We start from the raw sequence: 11,443 nt of genomic DNA, 5'->3' as shown, positions 1-11,443 counted from the left end.
AGATAAATCATGGAGGCTTGTCACTTTTCTTAGGAAGAGTTTATCCACATCCATGAAGAAGGAATCGAAACCTTTTGTTGTCCTAGGAAGCTCTAATATGAAATGTGTGTCTTCCCAAGGATCATTTACAAAAGGTGAAGGAGTATAGAGTTCTTGAGACTTTGCCTTAGGTGTAGTTTGAAAACAAGAATTGTACCTAAAGTAATGTCTTTGAACCTCTTTTCTCATGGGTGACAAAAGTTTTCCTTTTAAAAGCTCTAGAGTTTTATCAACTCTAATTTGGCCCATGAGTTCTCCTTCATGTAGACTTTTTCTCTCATGTGTAAAGATAGTCTCGTTGGTACAACCATTGTTTATGAAAATTTGTACACTTTGCAATGGTTGTCTCAATAAGACATGACAAGTTGCTCTAGGCACTACTTCACACAAAACTTTGTTTTTGTAGATGCTTATAGATAACTTGACATTCTCTTGGTGATATCCTAGCACATTTGAGAAATAGTCTTTGTCTATGCAAGCTTCTTTTAAAGACTCTTCTTTTTTGCTTATGCTTGCAAGTGTTCCTTTACAAGAGGTAAGGCTAGGTTGTTCAACAAGAAGCATGTTTTCAAGGGTATTTTCAATGTGCATGTCTTGTTGAATGACCTTGTGGGAAGGAACACTCTTCTCCCACGCCTTTTTTTTCCCAAAAGTTTTCTCTTTTTCTATTTTCTCTTCATCCCTCTTATGTTTCATTTCTATTTGGTCTTTTACCACTTGGGAATGTGGTAAAGGGCTAAGTACAAACTTTTTGTGCTTGTGGATGAAGGAAATCTCGTTAGTTAGACCATCATGCAAGGTTTTCTTATCAAATTGCCATGGTTTACCTAATAAGATGTGGCAAGCTTCCATAGGTACTACGTCGCATAAAACTTTGTCTTTGTAGTTACCTATAGAAAACTTGATTTCCACTTGTTTGTCTACACGTAGTTCCCCATTCTCATTGATCCATTGTAAATTGTAAGGTTTTGGATGAGGAACTACTTGTAGATTTAATTTCTCAATCAATCTAGTGCTAGAACAATTGCAACATGATCCACCATCCACAATAAGAGAGCATATATTTTCTAAAACATTGCATCTAGTATGAAAGATGTTCTCTCTTTGTGTCTCGATGGATGCACTAGGTTGATTGTGAAGGATTCTTTGAATCATCAATAAGTCCCCCTCCAAAGGATTTATCCTCTCTCCTTCCCCCTTTTCTTGTGTACTAGGTTCATCCTCACCACTAGTGTACTCATCTTTTCCTTTTAAGAACAAAGCCCTTTGGTTTGGACATTGCGCTTGCACATGCCCTCTTCCAAAACACTTAAAACACTTGGTGTCCTTAGCACGGATGGATGGGGTGGAGGCATCTTTCACTAAAGGTTTGGTAGTTTCTTTGGGTTCGTTTCTAGATGTGCTACCCTCCCTTTTAAAGTCTTTCTTGGGATAAAGGTTGGAGTAAGAACCCACCCTTTGACTTGAAGTTTTGCGCAAATTTTGTTGTTCAACTTTAATGCAAAGTTGAACCAAGTCATTCAAGTCTTGGTAGGGTAGAAGTTCTACTCTATCCCTTATCTCAAGGTTGAGCCCACTTAGAAACCTAGATATGGTGGTGATTTCTTCCTCTCTAATGGATGCTCTCATCATGTAGAGCTCCATTTTCTGCCTATACTCTTCCACACTCGTGTTCTTTTGTTGGAGTCTTTGGAGCTTGCCCATTAACTCCCTATGGTAGTAGGAAGGTATGTGGCGACGTCTTAGGGCTCCCCTAAGGTCATTCCAATATTCTATGGGAGGCTCCCTATGAAGACGTCAGTCTCTCTCTAGAGAGGTCCACCAATACATGGCATTGCTTTGGAAACTAAGGGTTGCTAAGGGTACCTTCCTTTCTTCACTCACCCTATGGCAAGCAAAGAGTTACTCTACTTTCATCTCCCAATCTAGGTATACCTCTACATTTTCCTTACCATAGAAATGGGGTAGGTCTACCCTTACTTCCCTTGGGCTCTCTTCCTCCCTTTGCCTATTTCTTCTAGGGGGTGGTTGGTAATAGTCATTGATTCTAAGGCTACCCTCCCCTAGAGACTCATTACTTTTAGAATGGGATGTATGAGTATGGGATTTTTTTGATTTTTGAGACTTCTCTTCCTTGGCTTTAGTCAACTCATTGATTTTAGTCTCATTCTCCAATTGTCTAAATGAAATCAATTGCACAGCTTGTGAAACTTCTTTCAAAAGAGTTTTTAAAGATTTTACTTCACTTTCAATAGACTTTGCAGAATGAGAAGAAGCAGACATGACTAGAGCTTTGTGTGTAGAAGTATTTTGCTTTGAGAAAATTTAGGGAAGTCAAAGAAGGTAGTCTTCCAGGTAAGGAAGGTGAGTCACAGTGGACTACTTAAATACCAAGCCTTGCCTTAGCCAAAGACTATCCCTTAATGCCTTCACACAAAGTTTTCTCTTGGTAAACCACTTAAAACACAATTAAGTTAGAAAAATCAAAATTTTAATGCAAGAAAACAATGCAAACTAACTAATTAACCAAGCAAAAATTAACCAAGCTTTAAGCAATACAAGACAATTAAAAACGTAACTATCTAAAGCAAAGAGATGCAATTAAACAATTAACAATTGCTAAACTAGATAGTTCTACACTAGTCGGCCCTAGGTGAGGCTTCTTGGACACTTGGAGCCCTTGAAGACACACTCACCGTCTAATCACGTAATTAAAGAAGTAATTAACAAAAGTTAAGTTGCAAAGGAAATAAAGGAAACTCCCTTTGTTGATCTTTTTTTTGCTATTGGCACTTCCTTGGTTGTCTTTTCTTTGTTGGGCCTTCCAATGTTTGTGGTGTTTTTGGTAGGTATTTGTTTCTGCCCTTGCCTTTGTTCCTCTTAGAATTAAGGAATTAATTCTCCAATCCAGCACCTATCAAGCAAACTAGACCTCACTCAAGTCAAATTTCCACTCAAATAAGCACCAATTGAGAATTCAATCCACCACCAAATTTAGAGGCCAAAGAATTAAAGCAAGAAACAAATTAATTGGAAAAACAGTACCACACAAATGGAATTAAAATGTGACAACTAGAAAGAGTTCCAAAGAAATTAGACAAGCAAATAAAGGTACTCAAAGAAAGGTAGGCACACAAAATGGATCCTAAGAATAGCACTAGAATTGATTTCAAAATCAAAAACAGCACCACTGAAAAAAATTGTTGTGGGCCAGAGAGCGAGATTTTTCCCGATTTTTTATGAGCTGTCCTTTTAAGATTTGCTTCTGAAAATTTATATGCCAATAATTCAAGATCTCAACTAAATTCTGGCGTTGGTTTCACTCCAAACGCATAAACCATTTTTTTTAAATAAATTTTCTAAAATCAGTGTTCAGTTACACCAACGGTAGCGCCAGATTTGCACACTGTTTTTATAATATTTATCATTTTTTTTCTATTGACTTTTTTTAACTGATTCTTTTTTTTGTCTTTTCTGTAACACCTCAATCTTGCATAATCCAGAGGATCAGAAATTTCCTATGTGGGAAAATAATTTTCTTAAGCAAAACAGCCAGCACAGAGTTATGCAAAACAGGGGATTCTATAAATATGAAAAAACAGCAAGATATACCAAAAGAAAAACACAATGGAATTGGTAAAAAGGAATTTGTGTAGATCTAAACACAAATATGAACTCAAGCTAAAAATAAAAGGCACCAAAACACAGCAGATTCAAATCAAACATTTAGACCAAAATCAAGAAACAAATAAGCCAAACAAAGTACTACTATGATTTGATGACATTTTGGAAAAACATGACTAGACAAAACACATATAGATTCAGAAATTAAAAGACTCAAATGAACATAAAATGAACCAAATAAAATTGCAATAAGGACTCAAATACCTAAAATAAAAAAACAGCAACACAAAGTGTATGGAATCCTACCAAAAATTGCACAAAGATTGCTCAAGAACAATTGAACAAGATGCACCGATTGGAATTTCCAAACAGCACACCAATTCAAAGCAAAAATTAAAAAAACAGCAAGACAATATGGAATGTAAAGAACAACACGGATTAAAGAAGAACTCAAAAGGAAAATGACTAAGAAATACTCATCTTTGAAGAACCTATGCTCATGATACCAAATGATGGCATTCTCAAGGAGCTCTTATTGGATGTTTGGTAAAAATGGTGCGGAAGCTTATGTATGAAATGGGCAAGGTCCTCCTAGGAGTTGTGGTGACCTTGAAGGTGCATGAAGAGTATGGAAGAAGGGAGGTTCGGCCAGCCCTTTGATAGATGGTGAAGGAAGATTAAAACCCAGAAACTAGGTAAGGAGCAAGTATGACACAAAATGGGCAGCATAACATTACTCAATTTAATCTTGCAAATACAAGTGATAGGCTTCTCCTTTTATAGGCTAAGGAGGCCGTAAATGTTAAGCTAATAGAAGATGAAATGTAAATGTGAAGCACATGGGTCACATGGAGCACATGGGTGCACATGGTCCTCCAACCTTCACATGGCCGAACTTGATTAGTGAAGGCTTCTAGAAACCTTTAGCTAATCAAGGTTAACTCTTCCTTAATTCTAATGTGCAGAAAAATAAACATTTGTCCACATGGTTATGCTATTTACACCCCAATTAAAACTAGGCTACACTTGATGGGCCTTCACGAAATATGTGCTAGTATGCCACTCTCCCATTCATAGCTTGATCCAAGTCTTCTTGTCCTAGACGCTCCTAGCTTGTCCTAGACGCTCCTAGCTTGACCTTCTTGTCCTAGACACTCCTAGCTTGTCTTAGACGCTCCTAGCTTGGTCTTAGACGCTCCTAGCTTGTCTTAGACGCTCCTAGCTTGGTCTTAGACGCTTTTGACTTGGCTTTTGCCTTTCATGGAAGGTTGTGCTTGGCCCTCTTCCATCATTAAGTGGTTGGCTAAAGGGCCTAATAGTGTTGCTAGAAGATTTTTAGCTTATGTGATAAATAGGTACAAGTTTATTATTCAGGGTTGTGAGAGACAAACACAAAACTTTGGAGTAATGGTTACTTCGTCTACGATTAGGTTTAAAAATAAAGAAGATGAAAATCCTGAAGTAGAAAATGTTACCAACTATGGAGTTAGATTATTATGGACACTCTAAGTTTATATTGTTTAAATGTGATTAGTTTGAAAGTAACCAAGACCATTTCGGGTTTTGTAAATTTTGGAAAGTTAATTTACAAAAGTGACCCTTTTGTATTTGCAACTCAAGTAAAGCAAGTATATTACACGGAAGATCCAACTGATAATTGGCAAGTTGTCACTAAAATCAGCCCTAAATATTTGTTTGATGTAAATGAAATTTTGAGAATGATGATATGGAAAACTACTTGAGAGATAAATTAGAAAGTCCTTTTCTTCATCAATCTATGATTGATGAAGATGAAGAAGGTGAGCATGTTATTTGGTTAGGAATGATGTACCTGGAACAAAAGTTGATACAAGTATAATGGATAATCATTGAACATGATATTAATGTTTTTTTTAATGTAGTTCTGTGTTTTTCTATGTACAAATTTTTGTGTAATTACTTTTATAATTCTATGGTTAGTGGTGAGAAAGAAAAACCACTTTTGTTGGCGAAGAACTGTAAAGTGTCATTTTTAAGTGGTTCTATGATTGAAATTCTTGATGAGTTGGAAGAAACCTCATCAAGACCTAGTCAAACTCCACTTCATCACATTGGTTAGTTATTTATATATGTTTATTCAAATATGTAATCTGTTATTGTATATGTCTAGTAGGCAATGTACTAATTTCCTAATTTTATACTTAATTAATAGGGTTTACTAGTAAAAGAAAAAGAGGTTGTACCAAATGTCTCAAGACTTATGACTTGAAATATGAAAAGCATTTACCAGTTAAACTGAATGCTCTTGGCCAACCTGTTGGTACTTATCGAGGTATATTGAGTAATTATTTGGGGACATTAGTTAGGAATGCACACCTTGCTCCTCTGACTTTCAGTACTTGGAAAGGACTAAAAGATCATTGGGATGACATGTGGAAAACAGTTTTGGTACTTCACTAACTTTTTATCTTTAATTATATATAATACTTAAATTCTAATATTTATTAATTGATGAGATGCATTCAAAGTTTGATATTGAAGAATGTGTCAGAAAATGGGTTTTAGAAGCATATGCTCAAGTTGGAGGAACCATAAATGTTGATTGAAGGCAAAATATTTTTTTCCAGATATGACAGATGATTACAACTTAAAAAGTCATCCCTTGAGTGTTCCTTTTCACCAGTGGAAAATTCTTATTAAATTTTTGAAATCTGACATAGCCAAGGTCATTTGACTATCTATATTTTATTATATGATTATTTGTACTTATAATTTGGTTGATTTTTATCTTTACTCTTTTCATGATTTTGTTATAAAGGTTCGTAGTGAGAATAACAAAACAAGTAGAGCAAAATTTACTACTGTTCATACCACATGAACTAGAACTTTTGTTGAGATACAATATGAAGAGGTTAGGCCAAATGCATAACTAGTGTATTAATGGTTTTATTTGTCTTACACTAATATTTTTTCTTTTATGTTATAGGAAGTGAAGAATACTGATGGAAGAGAGTCATCTCGTGCGAAAATGTTCATCATGACACATAAGCAAGAAACCAAAAAATTATTGTATGTAATCTAAATCATTATCTCTATTTTTATAGTAGATTCTATGCAATTTTTTTATACGGTTTGATAGCTTGATGTACTTCTTCCTCACCCTCAATAGTTAGTCCTATTAAATTTTGAATATTTGATGCTTAACTGCTATATTTGTTGAAACACTATATCATGTGGATTGTGAATTACTTTGTGTAGAGAAGAAGAAAGGGATAAAATATATATAAAAGTAGAAAAATATGTTATGATGGTATTATCCTAGATTTGAGGCTTGTGCATGATTATGTCCATGTTCACAACCATACATGTTAAAGGGTTATAGTCCTTAGCAACCATTTGATTTTTCTAGTTTATGTTTTATATGAAAACGAAAGTTGCAAGGGTGAGAAAGTGAGGCAAGGTATGAGTGATTGGATGGGAGAATAAGGAGGTAGTATTTAAAAAGGAAGGTGACAAAGGTTGGTGTGAGTACTCTTTTTTTGAGAAAATTCAAAGGCAAGAAAAGGGGAGAAGAAAGAATTGATCGAGAGAGATTAGATGTGGTTCAAAGATACTGATATGAACAAAATCACCTAACATGTGTGTTAGAAAGACAAGAAAGAAAAATGTTCAGGGAAAAAAAACAATAAAGGAAGGTACAAAGCTACAAATAAAAAGGAGGGCCAGTTCTTTAGTAGCTCAGTAGTTAAAGCAAGCCTTAAAGGGTGCCACTCTATACTTCTTTGTGTTTTAATTGATGTTTTGTTGGCTTGTGTTGCATGCAAGACTTTATATCATGTTTATGTGTTTTCCTAATTCCTTAACAACACAAAGAGGTGGGTTTTTTTGGTTTACTACAAAACAAAATTAAAAACTCTAATCAAACATGTATTAGGGGATTGAAGAGATGGATAAAAGAACAAAATAGTCAAAATTACAAGAGAAATCTCATTAAATATTCACTTGAATTCATAAGCAGATTGCAGAAGAAAAATTAAAAATGCTAAAACAATCATGCAAGCTCCAAAACATGGATTTTCTCCTATCAATTAGAAAGAAGAAGCAAAGAAAGAGGGCACCCCAATGACCAATGAGGGTCACTACTTCTCTGTCACCAGATCATGAGCATGTAGATTGAAACCAATCTATATCATGCTTCACCAGTATGAATTTATATTTAATATATTAATATTAGTATATATTTATATATTTATACATTTATACATAATGGCACATCATAATATATTGTAAACACTAATAAAATGGTCTAAAAAACTTTTGTTCTTGTGAAATACTTAATCATAAACAACACAAAAACACACAAAAATATCTTCCAACTGCCTTCAAATCAATCAAATCAATCAAAAATTGTAACTTCATTTTCCTATTTTGGTGCTTAGCATATCAAATCTCATAAAAAAGCGAAAAAATATCAAGCTATTATTTATTATTATTATTACATTGCTATTAATCTTGACAACTTAATAGTTATTATTATTACTATAATCAACTTGCTTACATTTTGATTTAATGTATTTGAATTTCATTATAAATGTTAGAGAATAATTATACCTCTTTTATTCATAATTATTTAGTGAAAGCTTGAGGATGCAATTTTTTCTAGTTCAGAAGAACTAGATAAAAATTCAACTTCAAATGATGTATTTTTCCAAGTCTGTGGAAAAGAGCGACTTGATTATTTGCATAAATATGAAAAAGGGGTTGTGCTTTCAGACTTATGGGATCAAAATATCAAGTTGAAATACAAAATATAATTGATGAAGTTAAAAAAAATGCTCTAGTTGAGCTTTAAAGCATAAAAGAAAACATGCAGGAGGAGATGGAAACCAAGCTAAAAAAGAAAATGGAAGCAATAAAGATCGAACTTTTAAACAACTTCAAATTTGCTCACTCAATCGCAAAGTTGTATTTCAGGAGAAATGACCCAAGATCTAGAAGAAGAAGAAGAAGTTGGTTGAGGTATATAATATACTTTTTACATTAAGCTTATTATTGAATTAGATATTACACATTACATTTTTTTTACTTTAATGTAGAAACAAGGTTAGACCACTCCTATAAGCAAAAAGGGAAAAGCGGACAAAACTAATACGAAATTAACTAAGGGGTGAACTCATGCAACATTTTTTCTTTGTTTTTTTTTATATTATGTATTAATATATTTTGTTATTCTTGTTTTGGTAACATATTTAAAATGTCATTTTTTTATTAAAAAATTACTAAAAAGTTTTAGTAACATTTTTATAATATTAATTTTGTATTAAAATTTTGTATTAAAAGGATTTACTAATATTTTAAAAATGTCACTTATTTATTAAAAAAATTATTAAAAAAATTTAGTGAAATTTTAATAATATTACTTTTTTATTAAAAAATATTACTAAAAAGATTTAGTAATATTTTTAAATGTCATTTTTTTATTAAAAAAGTTATTAAAAAATTTTAAATAACATTTTTATAATGTTATTTTTTATTAAAAATATTATAAAAAAACATAGTAACAATTTTTAAATATCACTTTTTTATTAAAAAAAACTACTAAAGTTAGTTAGTAAAAAATGTTACTTTTTTTAAAAAAATATTACTAATTTTTTTTAAATATTATTTTTTATTAAAAAATAATTTTAGTAATATTTTTATTAAATTAATTTCACAAAAAATATTTAGTGATATTTTAATAAATGTTACTATTGATATTTAGAAATCTTATTAAAAGTCTTTAGGAACACTAACTATAAGTAACATGATAAAATGTTACTAAATTATTAAGAGCATTTTGTTTGATTTAATAACATTTTTTTATGCTACTAATTCCCAAGCATCTAACTATCACTTGAATGTTAACAAATCATCATTTGAGCACCATCAAAGTATTAGATTGACCAAACTATTTGAGAAAAGAGTATTGTTATGATGTTTCTTTCACTTGAATGTTCAGTCGTTGTCTAAATAACCAAACAAGGAGAGATAATTGATATAAAATTTTCCTTGTTATAGTTTGAGCAATGTTGCTTCATGCTTGGGTGATTATGGTTGTCTGATGAAGTGAACAAACTTCACAACCCAACTCTTTAATTTCTAATTAAACCAAAACATTTATTTTCAAGATACTCATTTATATACTATTCAAACCACATTTGTTTTCTCATTTATATATCTTTTCTTATTTATAAAATGATCAATCCACAATACTTAGAATAAACTATCCAACAAACAAAATATCAATACTACTGTCTATCTTAAGGTTTCATTTTGTTAAAGTTTTTACAATAATCAATCTCTTTCCAAAAGTAGTAAATTTAGGAAATTTAAAGATTTGCTTCAAAGACTTAGGAAATTTAGGAAAGTTGTAACATGCTTTTGAGTACCAAATTAAAAAACTAGACATATCACTAAGAATATGGACTAATAAGGATTCATCTATTTGACTCAAATCTCACATACAAGTGGGAGGACTATATATGCATCCAACAAGAAAAATATAAAACCAGATAATTGAGGAAAATGAAAACTTATTCAAAATCAAAATCTCATCGGATCATATTGTCTTATAATTTGTTACCTTATAATCTTTGTATTATGATAAAAAAAAATATCATTAAAGGAAACATTTTGTAATTTTCTAAACAAAATTTAGAGATTTTATATAGACATATGAAATTCTTTTAATAATTGAAAAATAAATTTATTTATATTGTATATAACTTTTAAATTTTTTAGATAAAGATAAAGATTCATGACTACAAGAGAGATGGATTTTAATTTTTGAAATGAATCTTGCATAATTATTCGTGGAGAAGAAGCTAGGTTTAGAATTGTTCACATACTAACTAGAAAAATCACCATATTTTGAAGAAAAATACTCAAATTTTTAAGAGACTTATTATTCGCCCTATAGAAAACAGATATATCATCACCATATAAAATTAGAGAAGGGGTGATATAATCTTTAGGGCTAGCCATATGCAGAATCTTCTTATCATTCACAAGCTTAGAAATGTATTTGCAAAGAACCTCCTCCGCAAGACATAAAAGCAAGGGAGATAAATGATCATCTTGTCTCACACCTCTACTACAAGGAAAAAATCCAAAAAACCTGCCATTTATCCTAATATAAAGCATAAATGATCGAAGAATTGTAGTAATCCAATTGAAAAAATGAATGATGGAATCCAAAGCACTTCAATACTATTAATAAGAAATTCCAACTCAGAGTATCAAAGGCTTTATGAATATCAACTTTATTAGCCACATTACCTCCTTTGACCCTTTTAGAAAAAAAGTTAATAGCCTCAAAAGCAATACCAATACAATCATGAATTTGTTTGCCCCTCACAAACCCATATTCATTAGGAGAAATGATTCTAGAAGCCACCATAACAAGCCTATCTTCCAGTATTTTGGAAATGATCTTAAACTTAAGTTATCCACAACAATGTGTCCGAAATCTTTAATGGAATCAACACCTTGAATCTTAGGAATGAGGGAGACCATATTACTATTCATCCTAGGAAGAATCCAATTTTGTTTAAAAAACTGTTGAACAACTTTGCAAACATTTGTCCCAATAATCTCCCATCAAGAATGAAAGAAAACACCACCAAAACCATTAGGACCAGGGGAACTATTACCATTAAGAATAAAAACAACATTCTTGATTTCCAAATCATCCAAACATTTAATCAGCATAATATTATCCTCAGAAGAAACCATGGCAGGAATGTTAATACCAACAATGTAA

General features: G+C 31.9%; 1 pseudogene; it reads left to right on the top strand.

Moving 5' to 3' along the window:
- The first annotated feature begins 5,389 nt into the window (after positions 1-5,389).
- Positions 5,390-8,660, top strand: LOC150029021 (uncharacterized; annotated as a pseudogene).
- Positions 8,661-11,443: the final 2,783 nt, after the last annotated feature.

This window comes from Phaseolus vulgaris, chromosome 2 (assembly GCF_051622355.1).
Source record: "Phaseolus vulgaris cultivar YP4 chromosome 2, ASM5162235v1, whole genome shotgun sequence".
Lineage (NCBI taxonomy): Eukaryota > Viridiplantae > Streptophyta > Magnoliopsida > Fabales > Fabaceae > Phaseolus > Phaseolus vulgaris.
The sequence above is the reverse complement of the archived record's forward strand: the minus strand, read 5'-3'. Positions and strand labels throughout refer to the sequence as shown.